Raw genomic sequence first — 17,711 nt, forward strand, 5'->3', positions numbered from 1 at the left:
CGTGTACAGGATTAACTGCACGTATGGTATATGTTATGTTGGTCAAACAGGACAAATTATCAGCACGAAACTAAAAGAACAACAGAGAAATATTAATTTTCCCAAATGCAACTGTCAGCAGAAACAGAACACAAGTGCCAACAAGGGCACTCAATTGATTTTGATAATGTTGAAGTTTTGTGCAAAACTAGCTACTACTGGCCAAGACTAATTAGATAATCTATCGAAATTGAAATAAATCAAAATAACTTTAATCGTTCAGATAGCTACCGCCTTAGTGCTACGTGGAAGCGAATCATCAAATAATACATTCTTTAAATGCATGCCTACAAAGGGCAGCGTTCTTCAATAGGGATTACCGTTGGTAGGGGTATTTTAATAAACACAACAGACATGAAGGACAAGTTAAAAGGGCTCGCATAATGCACATACATAATGTATGTTGCCTGAGTATCCCCCCCCCCCACATTATGCAAGAGCGCAGAAGGGTGGTCAACACATCTACGCCTCTATAAAAGGAACGAAACAGGTGGACTTCTCCACAAATCTGGCTGTCGCCTGATGAAGCTAGTTGTAATTACTGGCGAAACGTCGTACTCAGAATGTAAATGTTGTGGCTTGGCTCTCCAACACACCGGTGTGCTGTACTAGTGACGAATTGGCATGTTCTGTTTACGTGACAACCCTTACTAGTTGGCTGTGTCGGGTGGTGGCGAGGTTTTAACGATGCATTTATATATTTACGCGATCTAACCCAAAAACCTATATTATGTAATTTTGTTATAGAATGTGTTATTACTAGAATAAAGCTGCATACATATTTTATTTTTAAGTGATAAAAAAACTATTTACAGAAAGATAATAAACATTGTGTGATATTTGAATGTAAATCAAATATTTAGGGATACCTACGTTTTAAAATATTGCAAAGAATAGTAATGCAAGTGTTAATATACCAACCAATAAATTATAACAATAATCGCAATTCACACACGAATAACTATGTCATAAAAATCGTGACAGTTCAGTATTGGAGGAGGCGAGGTTTATTTAAATTCACAAACTGGCATGCTATTTTAATCCAGTAATAACACATTGTACAACAACAATTACGGTATTTTGTCTGTTTTTAGGGATGGAGGGAACATGGTCTGAATGTTTGGAATTGGAATAAAAATAAGTATTGTTGCCAACGAATACTAAGAACTGGGTGAGTACGGAACATAATAAACACATAGATGTACTTCAGTGATGTACCTTATCAGTTTGATGTCATCAAACCGATAATAAAAGGAAGCTGGCTTGGTCAGGATATAGCGCAAGAGGGGATGATGGGATAATCCACTATGCACTTTGACCACGGGCTGAGTGGCAGCTAAGGTAGAAAACACGGCCCAGAAGGGCGTCCACCATGGAGATGGAGTAATGACATCAGCTCGTGTGCAGGTGCGAGGTGGATGAATACATCGCATGGTCGTGACTACGGCTGGCATTGGATTGATCATGGCCCTTGTTATTGCATATACACGTATTGATATAGGCGAGAGACTGTTGAAATGTATATCTCTATGCTCCAGCGAGACCTAGAACATATTTTTTTAATGATCTAATAGATGTACTTGTAAGTGAACTATGGACGCAAATACAATATAAATTAAAATGCAGATCTAAAGTAATCAGTATTAGCACGAAGTACTTTCATAAGTAAGGGGGTTAAACATTTTCATGGAAATCTTCAGGAAGAGGCAACTCGTGTAAATGTTGGACCACACGTGATGCCGCTCGCGTGCAAGGGGAGGCCCTTGTGAGCCGCCTCTAAACCGTCGCCCGTCCCTCGCAGTGTTCGTGCTCAGGGACAAATGTGAACTGCTATAGCAGAAGCCTCGCGTCTGTGCCTGCGGGAATCCCCACCACCACGCAAGGGCTGTATTTGTACACCAATCAGATCACGAAGCTCGAGCCCGGGGTGTTTGACAGTCTGACGCACTGGTGGAGACACGAGATCCTGAGGCTCCCGCTATTGCCACTGCGATAGTGAATCGTTGCGTATGATGACAAGTACACATGTCGTGTTAATAGAAACGTAACATTGTTTTTCTCGATCAAAGTTAATGCGAATTTTGGTGCCTTTAAAAAGTATAACTCTGACTATTTAAATGGAGGTCATATCACCTGACAGTTGTGTACGATTGTAAATTGATACCACTTCAAAATAACAGATGAGCATGAAAGTGTTTTCTTTGGATAACACATCTTTGTGAACGTTAATGCAGTTTAATTGAGTTAATGCATCTCTGTGAAAGCGAATGAAGGTGAATTTAAGAAATCTCTGTGAGAGGCATCAAATCGAATGGATCACGTGGTAATTATTAATGTGGTAATCTATTACATTAAGTGGATTTATCTGACATTTTTCTCTACGATAGTGATTTGATGTCTCTTAAACTCACAGATGCCTCTGCAAGTAAATTAAATAAATTTTAACTCGCTGGTCTTGATGAATGTGTAATGGGTTCAACTAAGTCGCAGACGTAGACTTGAAGGCAACACATTTATTCAGTCCCAACACACGGGGTAACTTCCTCTTAACAGAATAACAACCTATGGTTGTGACCACCAGGCTAACTACACTAGTTACAATGTAACTGCTACTACGGACTGGGACCAACGACTTCGGTCCGGGTCCACGTGTTGGAGACTCGTTGAACGGAGAACGCAGACGAAGGGTTTCTTCCAGGATGAACAACAATCCTGGTCCCTCTCGGGACTTGTGGTGTGGCCGGCTCCGCCCTTGGCCATGACCACCTTCCAGAATTCTCGGGAAGGATCTGGGTCCCAATCACGTGACCACCTGAGCCCCCTCTTGGGGCCCCTTTGTCAACTTAACCGGTCACGTGTCCTCCCTTGTCAACCAGAGTGCCATGGCCTCACACAACCTCATCCTTCGACCGGCACCCACACACACTGCCCTGTAGAGTCGGCACTGCACTTAAAGCGGAGTGCCATCTACCGCTATTATTCAGTGCACACCGGGCCTCTCTAGGGTCGATACCACACCCACATCATTGTGGTATCCGGGGATGTCGCTACACCGCACGCCGAACCCCTCTAGCTCCGGTATTGTACTACAAATGTGACCGGAATCACTTGAATTATTTAATATCCAGTGAGTCGTAGATATTTTAGATCAGAAGTCTCTATGATAGCGAATGAAGGTTCTGGTTAATATCTTCGTTTGAATGGAATCCGCTATCTATATAATATTACCATAAGCGTGGTGAAAGTTCGCTGTGATGAAATAGCATTCAGGCCACTTTGAACTAACAGGTAACTATAATCATCATAAGCCGTTAGTACCCATCTGGGTGTTTGACAGTCTAACCCAGCTGACTATTCTGGCTCTTGATAGCAACCAGCTGCAGGCTCTTCCTGTTGGGGTGTTTGACCGCCTGGGGAATCTGCAGCAGTTTTATCTGAGCAACAACCAGCTGAAAAGCATTCCAATGGGTGGCGACTGGTGGTGGCTACAGAGTCAACACCTCGACTCTAGACGCAAAACATCACTCGCATTCTCAGTGCACTCCCCATATGAGTTTACGATTCACAGCCAACGCTGTAATTTGAACGGCAATTATTTCCATATTGGAGGTTTCACGAACACCTATAAGGAGACAAGTTCATTTATTAGGTATAAACAATGATCAATCATTTATTAGGTATAAACAATGAAACTAAAATAGGCGATGGAGAGCAGATTGGAAGGCTTTTCTAAAGCTGAACTTTACACTAAAATGTAACATCACAATGTGTGTACAGAAAAGAGATGTTGATCAGGGGTAACGGACAATTAAACTAAGCTGGCCTGGCCAGGAAACAGCGCGAGAATTGCCCATTGCCGGTGATGCCGCGTTGGCAGTGGTGCAGAACGCAATTAGCAAGAGAAGTCGACACATTCGTAGATAATTCGTAAAAGATGAGAAGTGTGGAGACATCGGGAGAAGTTTTGAGCTGATGGGCTAAACGCAGTCACCAATGAGCGCACACACAAACAACCTCGTAAATCCTAATCCAATCTAATCGTGTTACACTTGAGATTTTACTCAATGTGGCTCGTTCCAGCTTAGAGAAATGCATCTGTTCTTTGATTTGCCTTTGAGGAACCCACTTGGCAGGGCTTGTGGGATTGTGCGCCACTAAGTGAGAATAAGAGTCGTTAATTGGCGTCCTCTTGCAGGGCCGTTCTCTGGTGATTCACTGTTCATTGTACCAGTTTCAACGTAAAATATTACCGGTCAGTAACATGACGAGAACATAGCTGAAGTATAATTGTTTAATGGGGATCGGGAGTGTAGAGGTTCACGTGATGAGCTACAAACACGGCGACGCGAGATGGATTCCCACTCACGGTCAACACCGGCGACGATTATATTATCTGATCCAGTCCTGTGCCTCATCTAGGTCAACTCAACTTCAAATGACTCACTAAGGTATGGACCTCAACCAGTTGAAGAGGATTGCAGGGAGATGATATCGCTCTTTATATCGTGTGGTATATACATGGTTATGTGTGTACACCTAGCCTGGCACAAGCAATTCGTCGGTTGTCGGTGTTTGTTCAAACGGCTCTGCTGAAGTGGTGATGATCATCACTCGCTTCTGATGTTCGCCGTAGCTGATAATCAAATTCAGGTCACCGTGTTCATAGCGCAGTGAGCTAATCACTGGACCCAGCACTCCTCACGTGATCTCTCACATTAGCAAATAAAAAATAATAAAACCTTCTACATTTATTCATAATGAAACGACTGTGTATGCTACTTTATCATTCGTCATCACGAGGATGATGAGAGAGGCAAGGAAGCTGTTGAAGAGGCGAGAAGGCTGAGAAAGAGATATGAGGCTGACAGCTCTGCGCAGGGCACAGTCCCAGGGGTTGCCGTACAGCCAGATGTGAGTGAGGCTCTTGAGGTTGTCAAAGGCGCCCCTGGGAATGCTCTTCAGCTGCCCCGCGCTAATGCGCGATTCCTTTGCAATTGTGTTCTGTTAACATCGCAATGCAAGTCACGCGTGCCCAGCTTCACGTGTGATCGTATCTGCGCTCGCTGAGCAGAGTTTTGAATAAAGCAGGTGAGAATGAGATACGACGGACATCGGTGCGGTTTGTGATTAGTCAAATCGGCGATAGTTCATAGCAGTGATGATGCAGACAAGGACTGTAACATAATCCATCTCGTTTAAAACACAATTCATCTGCCTCACACACATACTCTTTCTAAATTGCACGCTATTCAGTACAGGAGTCTCAGGAATTTGCCATCTGCTCCCCGTGTTCTCTCCACTGTTGCCAACTACTTAACGTGGTTAGCTGCCAAATGTATCTCTAAGAGTGGCTAATTGTCGCAACATAGTCTGTCTTATGCCATCATGAAGTCACTAGACTAGTTAGGAAGCATTAAACATAAACAAAATATATTTGAAAGTTGAAATTAATATTATTTATTATTCAGTGTCAACGTGTTGTCAATTCTCCATGTCATTGCATGCACCATACATTACTTAAAATCATACGCGTGCTCATTATGCTACACGTTTGAAGATTTTATGCACAGGCGGCGTTAAAACGATCTAGAATTTTTCAGGATAATTGTTTAGAAACCACAGACGCCTTTGATAACGATCTGCCACCGCATGTCCGTCGGTAAACTCTCATCAGTTCCGTGTTTAGTGTTAAATATAAGTGACGGCACCCAGTCAGCATTTAAACTCGACGCGCTATTTTTAAACGGAGCTGTCTTTAGTCCAACTAAGGCCTAACAACACGGAGCAGGGTTCTGTTCTCGCTACAGAAGCGGTGGTGGCGTTAGTCGTGGAAGTATTCAAATACGTTGATAATGATGGCATTATGTGATGACTATCGAAGGAGCAGTTGATGCCATATACTAGTCGAGTATTAGTAGTTCAATATTATCATTCGTGGCGATGGTGGTGTTGGTGTAGGAGGACTCACTGCGTGCTCCCAGCTCAGAGCGAGAGCCAGAGACTCCAGCACAGACCTCGCCTTCTCGAGTACTAAAGCATCGCTACTCCACCAGCACCATCACCTCTGTATACAGGACAGTATACTACCAATCAATAATATAATCATCGAGTGCGTGGTGGGAGGCAGCGTTGCTTTGGAGGTAGAGGGGTTGTTGGTGGGGGCGGGTGGGAGGTTCTATAATAATTAAATAACTGTCGTTTGCTGGGTTTTAGCACTTGTGTATCAATTAATCCTCAAAAGCTTTGGATCATGACTGACTGTGGTGACGGCTATTCTACAGCTTTAATTACATCACACAACCTTATGACTGCATTAATCACAATTCATGCATTTGTGCAACATATATGACAACGTGTAAACTTCATATGTAATGTAACATCACCACTGTACTTCAGAATCAGAATATTTATCCTGGAAAAACCGATGAGCTATGAAGTTATTTTTCACAAATGTCCAGTAGGGGCGGTTCCGAATGTTACAACAACTAACAATACAAAAACAATAGAAGAGCAAAGTATAGGAAAGCTAAGTGTAACCAGTGTGGTTATGTTACGAATAAATGTTGCCTTTATTTGCACTATAGTTCTAGATTTGAAGCTTTCGTGACTGCAAGGATTCATATTCTTAGGTTTTTTCGGTAAAGTCACGTAGGTAAAACATTAAAATTAATAAAAGTAAAATAAAATAAAAATCACGACGTTTCGGAGGCAACACAAGCTTCCGTCTTCAGGTGGAACCGCCACAGCCACGACAGCTGTATCAAGTAAATGAGAGATTGCAGTAGCTACCACTCCGTATATATAATGGTTGGAGAGGGGGGAAGGGCCAAGTACAGCACACTGTACTTAAGAGGGTGAGCTTTTGTTATGGAGAGGTACGGTTTGTGACTCAACCTGTGCCAAGGAGAAAACAACTGAACATGGTAAACCTGTAATAGTTGTCTGTCAAATAAGATTGGCCAAATAAGTGTAGTTAAATCTTTTTTGCATGGTTAATCACATCTTTCCAATGATTACTCAGTTTGTAACCATCATCACGGTTGAAATTATGTCTGTGTTTGTATATTTGTATGGCTTCGTGTACAAACCTTTGATGGTAGCCAGGAGGTTTGCAGAGAACCTTGGTCTCGGAAAAGACAATTTCATGAGAGCCCACCGAGTTGTAGCAATGATCGGCTACGGCCAAAGAATCAGTTCTGCCGTGTTTCAGATCTGACTTGTGCTCGCGGACACGATCAGAAACATGACGTTTCGTTTCTCCAATGTAGCAATCACCACAAATGCAACTCAATTTGTAGACTCCAGGATACTGTAAGTCAGGAACGACATCCTTCACAGATGGAATCAGATCACGGATTTTATGCACTGTACTGAATCGGACTTGGATCTTATGTTTGTTTAGAATTTTGGAGATCTTTTTGGTCACGCCTGCTATGTATACCCTAAACACGACTCTCACAAAATAGATCACTGCCTTGAAAACGCGAACAGTGACAGAATCAGCCTGGATCCACGGCAGTGCGGCCACGCGGAGCTGCTGCTCACACACATGCAGCCACCAACAACCCACTCCATACTGCACGACGGGCAGCTGTCAGTGTCGCTGCCTTGTTCATTCAATCCGAGAGTGCAGAAGGGCGCACCAGAGGTCGCAACCGGGTACCCGATACCCGTACCCTACCCTATACCCGGGTGCGGCCGGGTACGGGTAGGCCGTGAGTCACTGGTGAGTAGCCGTTTGTCACTCATTTCGGGTAGGGTACTCACTGGGTCCTCCGCCCATGTTCAGGACTCGGTCTGCTGGATGGACTATTCCGTCGCATCCTATCGTTGTCCATCGCACGCAAAGCTACTTGTGCACAAAAACAGCAGCGGGTATACGCAGATAACAACAAAAACAAACATTCTGACTTAAATGAACAACATAAGTGATTAAATCAACTGCGTCCATTTCGTTTAGTGATTCTTTAACAATACAATTTGGCTGTTGTACATTTTGTTGTCACTCAGACATTCCATAGTGAACCATTCCATTGCCATATTTAGTCATCTTTACGTAAAATTAGGTTTAAGATTGAATTAACAAAAACGGCTGCCTGCAAGGGGGGAACCAAAGAGCCGCATTCGGCTCTTGATATGCAGGTCTCCGACCCCTGATACACACACAATGTATACATGAACGCACGTATAAGCACTCTTAATGTATATTTTACTGCGTCGGTTGCGCATTTCATATTCACGAATTAACGAAGGCAGACGCTCCCCTCACCGCTCAGTGACACTGTAGACTAACTTGTAGCACAAGACGACACCGTGACCGATGTTGATGGTGACGATGACTGTGGATGTCAATAACGAGGTAGCTTTACAAACTGAGCGCGACTCGTGCCGAGCATCGTCTCTATCCCGATGCCAAGCGACAAAGCAGAGACCGTTCCTGGAAGTGCTGGCTCCCTTTGTCAAATGCGCCCCTGGAAATGCTCTTCAGCTGGTTGGTGTGCAGACTCAGCCACTGCAGGTTCCCCAGGCGGTCAAACACCCCAGCGGGGATGCTCTTCAGTTGATTTCCGTCCAGACCCAAATGCTTCAGCCGGGTGAGTTTGGCAAACGCGCTACTGGGCAGCTCTGTGAGCTTATTACAGCACAAACCAGAGCCCAGCTCCCAGGCAGTCAAAATTATTCAAGGAGGCTAGTTATTAGTGTTATTAGACGACGACCTCTTATCCAGTAACCGTTTCCAAAATCGGTCACCTGTTCCCAAACACTACATTCTGCATTCGTGGCCTAATTCACCGCATTGTAATGTTTTCCCTCGTATCTCAGTGAAGAGGTAAAGGTGCAGCCGTGCAGTTGCTTGCGTGCTCATGCCACTGCTCATGTGGGCGATGTGCCTCCCTTGGCGGCCACTCCGCTATTCTCACTGCTGGGTGCATGACTCTGTCTTTAGTCTATCTCCACCCAGAGACATGTTGAGAGATGTTTAATAGTCTCGTCTCACGTCTCCCGTACCAGAAAACCTTCGTCTCAATGGGCTCTGGCCCCGATGTAAATAGAGCACGTCCCTGAACTCTTGTCTGACCAGACGACATCCCACGCTGAGACGGAAGTCTCTTTGACAAGGGAGACGTCGGGGACAAACAAAGGGTGCACAACGCAAGATATTTCCCTGTTAAGCAAGAACACATGGTTTAGTATCAAATCATAAAATGGACCTTTGTGTACGTGTGAGTGCAATATGTCCAACACAATTAATGAAATTTGTAAACATGAAAATTAATTGTTAGCAATTTGCTAATTCATTCAGTTTTCAGCTCCACCACCAGTCGTGCTTGGGAACGCTCTTAAGCTGGTTTGTGCTCAGAGTCAGGTAAATGAGCCGCTTGAGTTTGTCAAAGACCCCAGTGGGGAGAGGGGTCAGCTGGTTGCTGTTCGACAACAGCTGCCGCAGATTCACCAGGTGGTCAAACACCTCCTCGGGAAGATGCTGCAGCCGGTTGCCATTAAGATCCACCAAAGTCTGCTGGGTCAGGATGTGACTCACCGCAGAGGGTACTCATGGCTTATGGTGATGCTAGAGATTGCCTCATCAAAGTGACCTCTATTCATACTGTTAGGTTTTTTTTCGGTAAAGTCACGTAGGTAAAAAATAAAATTAAAAGTTAATAAAAGTAATAATGGAAATAAAATAATAAATCACGACGTTTCGGAGGCAACACAAGTATCCATCATCAGGTGGGACCGTCACAGCTAAAATTACTGCATCAAGTGAGGAAAATTCCAAAAGACCAGCCCTTAAATACAAGTTAAAGGGGCAGGGGCTTATCTGAATGTGGTAACCAGGGAATGGAACGTGGGGGTGGTGGGCGGGGCTACAAGAGAAATTGGTCAACGTCGTGTGCAAGAAAACGGAGCTACAAGAGAAATTGTTCAACGTCGTCATGTGACTTCTATTCATTACAATGGCATCAGTTAGTTAAAGTGGCCTGCGTTCAATTCCATAGAGATTAATGAGAGCGCCAAGCGGACACCAATCACGTGCATGGAGTTAAGTTAGTGAAATGCATATCTATTCACATCACAGTGAAAACCGACTTCAATCCCTTTCATAGAGATGTGTTTCTTTTAATAAAATACAATCGCTTTCATAAGCATGAACTTAATAGCACTTATGTCACTTCCATACATATGTGTTAGTTAACAGGATCTCCACTGAATGTCATATCAATCTTAAGTTACACGAATTCCATTCACTTTCCGAACTATTTTATAAAAAATGATAAATAAGCATTCACATTCATTGAGAACTTCGTTGAAGTGACCTTGATGCACAATTATATAGATATTTCAGCTAAAGCGACTTCTATTCTATCTTAAGAAATGTTTACTTTATAAAGCCACCACTCTTTCATTAAACGAAGCCCGTTAGAACATTGTTATTGTATTTGGTTTTCCATTATGCCGGTGTATGTGAGGTATTTGTGATGCCGCCGCCACGAAGCCGTTCGGCAGGCGCCCCATCCCCGACCTCGCCACCACCAAGCAACGGAGCCAACCCCTCGCCCCCCTCACCTCACCTCACATTAACACACCCGCACGCATTTTCCCCCACCCATAGAGCTGGAAGGGGAGATCACCTGATCGACCGGTTTTTATCCGAGAAACCCTTATCGGGATTAACTCTCACGGTTTCCGGCGATCAGGGAATTGGACGACCTCCCCCGTGCTACGTTGCGCCGCGGCGCTGCGACCAGCCTTAATATGGTGTGGTCGCGGCGTGGGGCATTCTGGCCACCGCGGTTGAGGCGCATTTCCCCCCACACACACCCCCACGGGTCGACGAGACAGGCGGAGGAGGGACGGGGCGGCATAGTTTAGGGTGCGCAGGAGCGCGGCGCCATGCATGAGAGGGAGATTAATACAGGAGCGTGTTTGGAATCGGCACCGCAGCACATCCGATTAGCATAACAAAAGCGCCGTGGAGGCGCCGCGGAGCCGCCGTGCTCGTGCAAGGGGGGCGCGAGCCATTGTTTAGATTTTACGCCGCGCGAGCAGGACATTGATTAGCATATGCGCCGCTCATGAGCGGAGAGCATTCGGGAGTACGGGACAGAGGATAAAAGGGATCGCAGCAAGGTAGAGAGAGGTCACTTCTCTTCAAGAGGCACGCGTTCAAGTCGGCTCCCAGCTCTGCCCTCTGGACGTCCGCGTGACGTGCCCCGACGGCATAGAGGAAAAGCCACAGGACGCCGAATACTTCGACCCGTGAGTAGCAAGGTGACAGGGTATCGTAAGCCGATAAATAAGGAATAGGTCCAGGGGAAGTAGGATAGGCCAGCCTCGTCGACTCGTACTGACGTAGCATCAATTCGCGAGTATCAGATAATAAACCATTAATAGCGAAGCGTGGCCTCGCGTGATCTTGTCGAGCAGTGTGAGCGTGTGGGTGCGCGGGTGTACACAGTGGTTCGCCACGTGAGTGAGCGCTGCGCGGAGCTGAGCGCGTGGGTGAGCGTGTGTACACAGTGGTTCTGTAGTGCTGCGGCTCGCCTCGGGGGAGCGCTGCGCAGAGCGGTGCGAGAGTGGGTGTCGCGTGTGTTCACTCCGTGTGTGATACAGGTGCGCGATCATAACGCGAGTATTCAGTGGTGAGTGAGTGCCGCGGGGAGCTGTGTGTGTGAGTGCGCATACGTTCGTTACGTGTCGGATACAGATGCGCATTGGTAACGTGGTTATTCGACGTGGAGGCGAGTGCCGCACAGGGCTATAGACGGGCACACGCTCGCAATGTGCGAGAGCTGTACGTAGCAGTGTAAAGAGGGGGAGTGTGGCGTTTGATTGTTGATGCTGTGCGCACGTATGCTCGCAGCGTGGGAGCGCGGCGCGAGGCTGTAACAGTAGGGGCGTCGCGTTCGAATGCCGGCGAAACCGTAGCGGGAAATAGGGTGGTGGGGTAACGTAAACGGAATAGGGGATGCAGGCGGGAGGGACCCCGGGGGCCAACGGCCCCCACATATTCAACATCATGATTCACGATCGCAGTGACAATGGCAGGGGTCTCATAGCCTCGTGTCTCCACCAGTGCCGCCAGACCGTCAAACACCCCGGGCTCGAGCTTCGTGATCTGATTGACGTCCAAATCCAGCCTTTGCGTGGTGGTGGGGATTCCCGCAGGCACAGACGCGAGGCCTATCACTTCACAGAGCACTTGTGCCCCTGAGCACGAACACTGCGAGGGACGGGCGACGGTTTAGAGGCGGCTCACAACGGCCTCCCCTTGCACGCGAACGGCGTCGCGTGTGGTCCAACATTTAGACGAATCGCCTCTTACTGATGCGCTTCGTAAAATGTTCTCGTTACATATTTTAGAGTGCTTAGCGTGTATGTGTTACGTTGTTTTATTCATCCAAAACATTTTGATGTGGAATTATGGTCGTATTGTGTTAATGTATTTTTTTTCGTGAATAGTGAAGATGCATTTCTTTTTTCAAGGACTCCACTGAAAATAGTGGATTTCAAAAGTCTCTCGCCTGGTTAAATGTAGCAATGGGGTATCTATCTCGATATTTAGATGTAAATTCAACATCACCAGCGTGGATATTAATCCACTGCTGGACACTATATCTGATCTATTGAGACGATATTCAATGCATTGTGTAGAATATCTGTGAAGCAGTTAAAATGCAGTATTTACTGACATCATTGCTGACATCAGTTATATAAGAAGCACCATTGTTATTTAAGGATTGGCGTTAAAGGAAATACATTAACCTTGACACGTTATTCTTGAGACTGTCATTAATGGAACGTTTTTAATTTTTATACAAATATCCATGATTGCACATGAAGTGTTATAATTGTTTAGAAGCTCGTGTTTGTTGTTGTTTACTATTGTGTATTTCTGTTCGTATTTTTACGCTGATAATTTTCGAATGTTCATAATGGGTACATTATCACCACCGGTGAGACTCTCAGGGGCGTGGCTGCAGCTCCACGGCGAGTCGCGCCCCTGGGAACGCTCTTCAGCTGATTGTGGTCCAGTGCCAACCACTGCAGATTCACCAGGCGGTCAAACACCCCCTCGGGAAGAGCCTGCAGCCGATTGCTACCAAGATCCATAGAAGTGAGCTGCGTTAGACTGTCAAGCACCCCTGGCTCGAGCTTCGTGATCTGATTGTTGTACAAACGCAGCATTCGCGTGGTGCTGGGGATTCCCGTAGGCACAGACGCGAGGCTTCTCCCGTAGCAGTCCGCATCTGTCCCCGGGCACGAACACTGCGCGGGATGGGCGAAGGTTTAGAGGCAGCCACGACTGCATTATGTTCTACCTTCATAAACGCCCTGCAGAGAGCACTCATCGCACGCCTGGATTACGTGAATATTTTAAAGATCAGCGTTTTACTGAAATTAAGTAAAAAAAATACACGTGATTTGATACTCGTTTTGCAGTCATTGCGGACCGGGCTGCGGCCATTAGCTGGCTGGTCACGTGGGCAGAAAGCAGATAAATCCGACTGCACGTTTCGAGAAGGCGTGCACTCAATGATGTCAGGAAAAATTTCTACGTTACGTTTATTCTACCGTGATATCACAAACGCATGACATGTAACATAGAAGTTGTCCATGTTTGAATCACCGTGTAATTGTTTACAGTGAGGCGTTATCACGTTGATATGAAGTCCCTCAGGGGACCCAAAATACTCTTTGGTCGAAATGAAATAAAACAAATCACGACGTTTCGATCGCAACACAAGCAATCTTCATCAGGTGGAACAACCAGAGCATGAAAAAATGCTGAAGTAGGCGAAAGTGTCCCTCAGGGACGCTTTTTAAATTGTTGTTGGGCAAACTCGATGGTCAAGTCAGTCTAAAGAAATTAAAATGTTATACAAACCAGTCGACGGCTCTGCCCACTGGTATCCATCTCAAACTGACCCAACTTACGCGATTGGAGCTGCGCAATAACAGCTGGAGACCGTTGCACATGTCCAGGTTTTACCCACGAGCACCTGCAGTCCGTGTGCACGATGCACGCTCAAATGGGGCTGTGACGTCATTCTTTAGCGAAGTGGTGAATTTACACAGCCGGGTCAGTTTGTTGTTGATCTTGAGTCCATTGGTTAAACCGAACCTTCGTCTAAGCCCGTCAGTGTCCTCACACACAGACTCTTTACAATTTGCACTCTACTCTGTGCTGGAGTCTCAGGAGGTTTCCACCAGCTCAGAGGTCCTAGAACTTTCCATCTACATATTCTGTCTAATGTCATCATGAAGTCACGAGACTAGTCACCAACCCTGAAACACAGCAAACCGATACCGCGCCTACATGGGGAAATGCACACGTGTTGCTGCATCTCTGTAATTTAATGCCTATAGATTTTATACTTCGGCATCCGGCAAAATTATCATTCGATACATTTGTAGTGTCAACGATTCAGAGACAGAGTTTCTAGGAGGCACTTTCTACATGAACAACTTTCACGGTCTCGTCCGCACACTCTCCACAGTAGCTTAGCCTAGCCTGTACACAACACTAGCCGTCTAACACTGACGGCCCTGACTGAGATAGCCAACTACTATCCTGCAGAGCAATGTCTAGCGGATACGTCTTGCGACGACGGCGACGAGACGACAGCAACGACGAGGCGAATCCATTCACAGAACCGACAGCCTCGAGCCCCCGCTCTCGGCTCCTTTTATGCTACCAGCACGGCCTGGCTCCGCCCTGACCGCGCCTCCCTTCTCGAACCCGCTAGCAGGTTCCAGGGACCTCCAGATGGGGTCCTCTGTAACCCTTTTCTTAGTTCCTCCGCTCTGCCAACACACCCGTGCTCACGCTCACCGGTGTGTGGACTGTCTGTCCACAACATTTGCTGCAGACATCGAATAGCCAGCTCCAGAGATGCACGCGCCCAGCAAACGTCCCTTGGGAATGCTCTTCAGCTGGTTGTCTCGCAGACTCAGATGAGTGAGCTGGGTCAGTTTGTCAAACACCCCGGCGGACGACGGTTTAGAGGCGGCTCACAACGGCCTCTCCTTGCATGCGAGCCGCGTCGCGTGTGGTCCAACATTTACACGAGTTGCCTCTTCCTGAAGATTTCTGTCCAAATGTTTTCCCAAATAGTTTTAAGAGTGCATTGTTTAAATATATATACGTTGCTAACACTGATCGCTTTGGATGTGTTTTTTTTTTATAGAGCTTTGCATTTCGGTCTGTAGTTCAATTATTGGAAAAGCTACTGGATCATTATTTTACGTATATACCGTTGAGCAAAGAGATACCCATTTCAATTGGCTCTCACCTACTTCATATTAAATATATCTATATCAATATGTGATCAATCTACTGAAAGTCGTATTCACGACCATGCGATGTATGAATCCACCTCTCACCTGCACACGAGCTGCCGTCATTACTCCGTCTCCATGGTGCACGTCCTAATGGGCGCGTTCCCTCCCTTGGCTGCCACTCCGCTGTTGTTATCGACCATTGTCAATGAGCATTGCCCATCGTGGATAATTCCATCATCTCTTCTCGCACCGTTTCCTGGCCAAGCCAGCTTACTTTTATAATTCCGTTTGATATAATTTGCGAGAGTTTGGTCGCTGGTCCATTTGTTTCTCTCTCTGCCTCTCAATGTAATTCCAAGTATGCAACGCACAGTACTTCTGAGCTCACTTCTCGGTTGCGTTATAGTCACCGTGTTTCTAAACCATCTGCCATAATAGGCGGGTAACACTGATCAAAATATATCTTCATTAGTGATGTTAAGTTTCTTTGTGAAGTTCAGCTTTACAAAAGCACTCCAACCTGCTCTCCTTCGCTTCTTTATTTGCATTGGTTTAGCCTCCGTGTCAGTGTTGGTGAAATCTCGCATGAGGAAACAATTGGCGTTCAAGTTACAGCGTTGGCTGTGATTCTTAAACTCATACGGAGAGTGCGGTGAGAATGCGGGTGATGCATTGAGTCTCGAGTCGAAGCGTTGACTCTATAACGACTACCAGTCCCTGGGAACACTCTTCAGTTGGTTGTTGCTCAGAACCAACATCTGCAAATTCCCCAGGCGGTCAAATAAACCCCAGCGGTAAGAGTCTGCAGCTGATTCCTATCTAGATCCAGAATTATCAGCTGGGTCAGACTCTTAAACACCCAGCGAGAGAGAGAGAGAGAGCGAAATCCATTCACATTAAGTAATCAACCAGCCCCACATCCATTCACTTTCATGCAGACACGGGAGTTGACAAAACCTACATATGAAAGATGTATTTTTGATTATACGCACTATCCCAATCGCAATAGCAGGGGCCTCATGGTCTCGTGTCTCCTCCAGTGCCGTCAGACGGTCAAACACCCCGGGCTCGAGCTTCGTGATCTGATTGCTGCCGAAATTCAGCTCTCGCGTCGTGGTGGGGATTCCCGAAGGCACAGACGCGAGGCCTTCGTCCCAACAGTTAACTTCTGTCCCCGAGCACGAATACTGCGAGGGACGGGCGACGGTTTAGAGGCGGCTCACAATGGCCTCCCCTTGCACGCGAGCGGCGTTGCGTGTGGTTTAACATTTACACGAGTTGCCTCTTCCTGAAGATTTCCATGAATAATGTTGTCACAAAACAATTTAGAGTGTTTAGTGCATTTATAAATCGCTTGTGTAAACGGAGTGTTTCAGAGTTGTGTTGTTATATCTATTGCTTCTATGTTTTAATTACTGTGAATGGTTAGGATCATACCTTTATTAATTAATTTCGCACGTCTCCATTGAAGATAGAGATGTGTATTTCAAAAGGCTCTCATCGAGAAACATTCCTATATCAATACCCTGATATTAATGTATTCATCAGCTATGGTCAATCTACTGCTGGATGAAGGTTCCTGCAAGCAGCAATTCACGACGATGCGATGTATTAATCCACCTCGCACCTGCACACGAGCTGCTGTCATCACTCCATCTCCAGGGTGAACGTACTTCCACGCTCATTCCTTCCCATGGCTGCAACTCCGCTGTTATTATTGACCATGGTCAATGTGCATTGGCCATCGTAGATTATTCCATCATAGAGATGTTTGGGTTAGAGCGCGTAAATATATCAATGTGTCGTTAAAACCCGCCACCACCCGACACAGCCAACTAGTAAGAGTTGTCACGTAAACAGAACATGCCAATTCGTCACTAGCATGTTCTGTTTACATGACAACCCTTACTAGTTGGCTGTATTGGGTGGTGACGGGTTTTAACGACACAGTTATATATTTACGCGATCTAACCCAAACACCTCTATTATGGATGATATTGGTCGCGAAAGCCGATGTGTTAGAGTAGATTATTCCATCATTCCTTCTCGTGCCATAGCATGGCCATGCCAGCTTACTTTATTAACTGTTTGATGTTTGATGTAATTTGTAAGAGTTTATTACCTGATCCACGCGTTCGTCTATCTCTCAATGTTATTCCAAGCTTGTTATTCGCAGTGCTTCTGGTGTACTTCTGAACCATCTACTATAGGAGGTGTTTCACGCGGATCAACATCTCTCGTTGTGGGCACATTGGAATGTTCCGTTTTACTGTGAAGTTAAGATTTACAAAAGCATTGTTTTAGTCTACTTATAGGTGTTGCTAAAACCTCGAATACGTAAACAATTATGCAGCAAATAATACATTGCTACAACTTAAATTATT

This window comes from Lethenteron reissneri, chromosome 2, assembly GCF_015708825.2.
Source record: "Lethenteron reissneri isolate LAM-NWPU_2019-01 chromosome 2, ASM1570882v1, whole genome shotgun sequence".
Classification (NCBI taxonomy): domain Eukaryota; kingdom Metazoa; phylum Chordata; class Hyperoartia; order Petromyzontiformes; family Petromyzontidae; genus Lethenteron; species Lethenteron reissneri.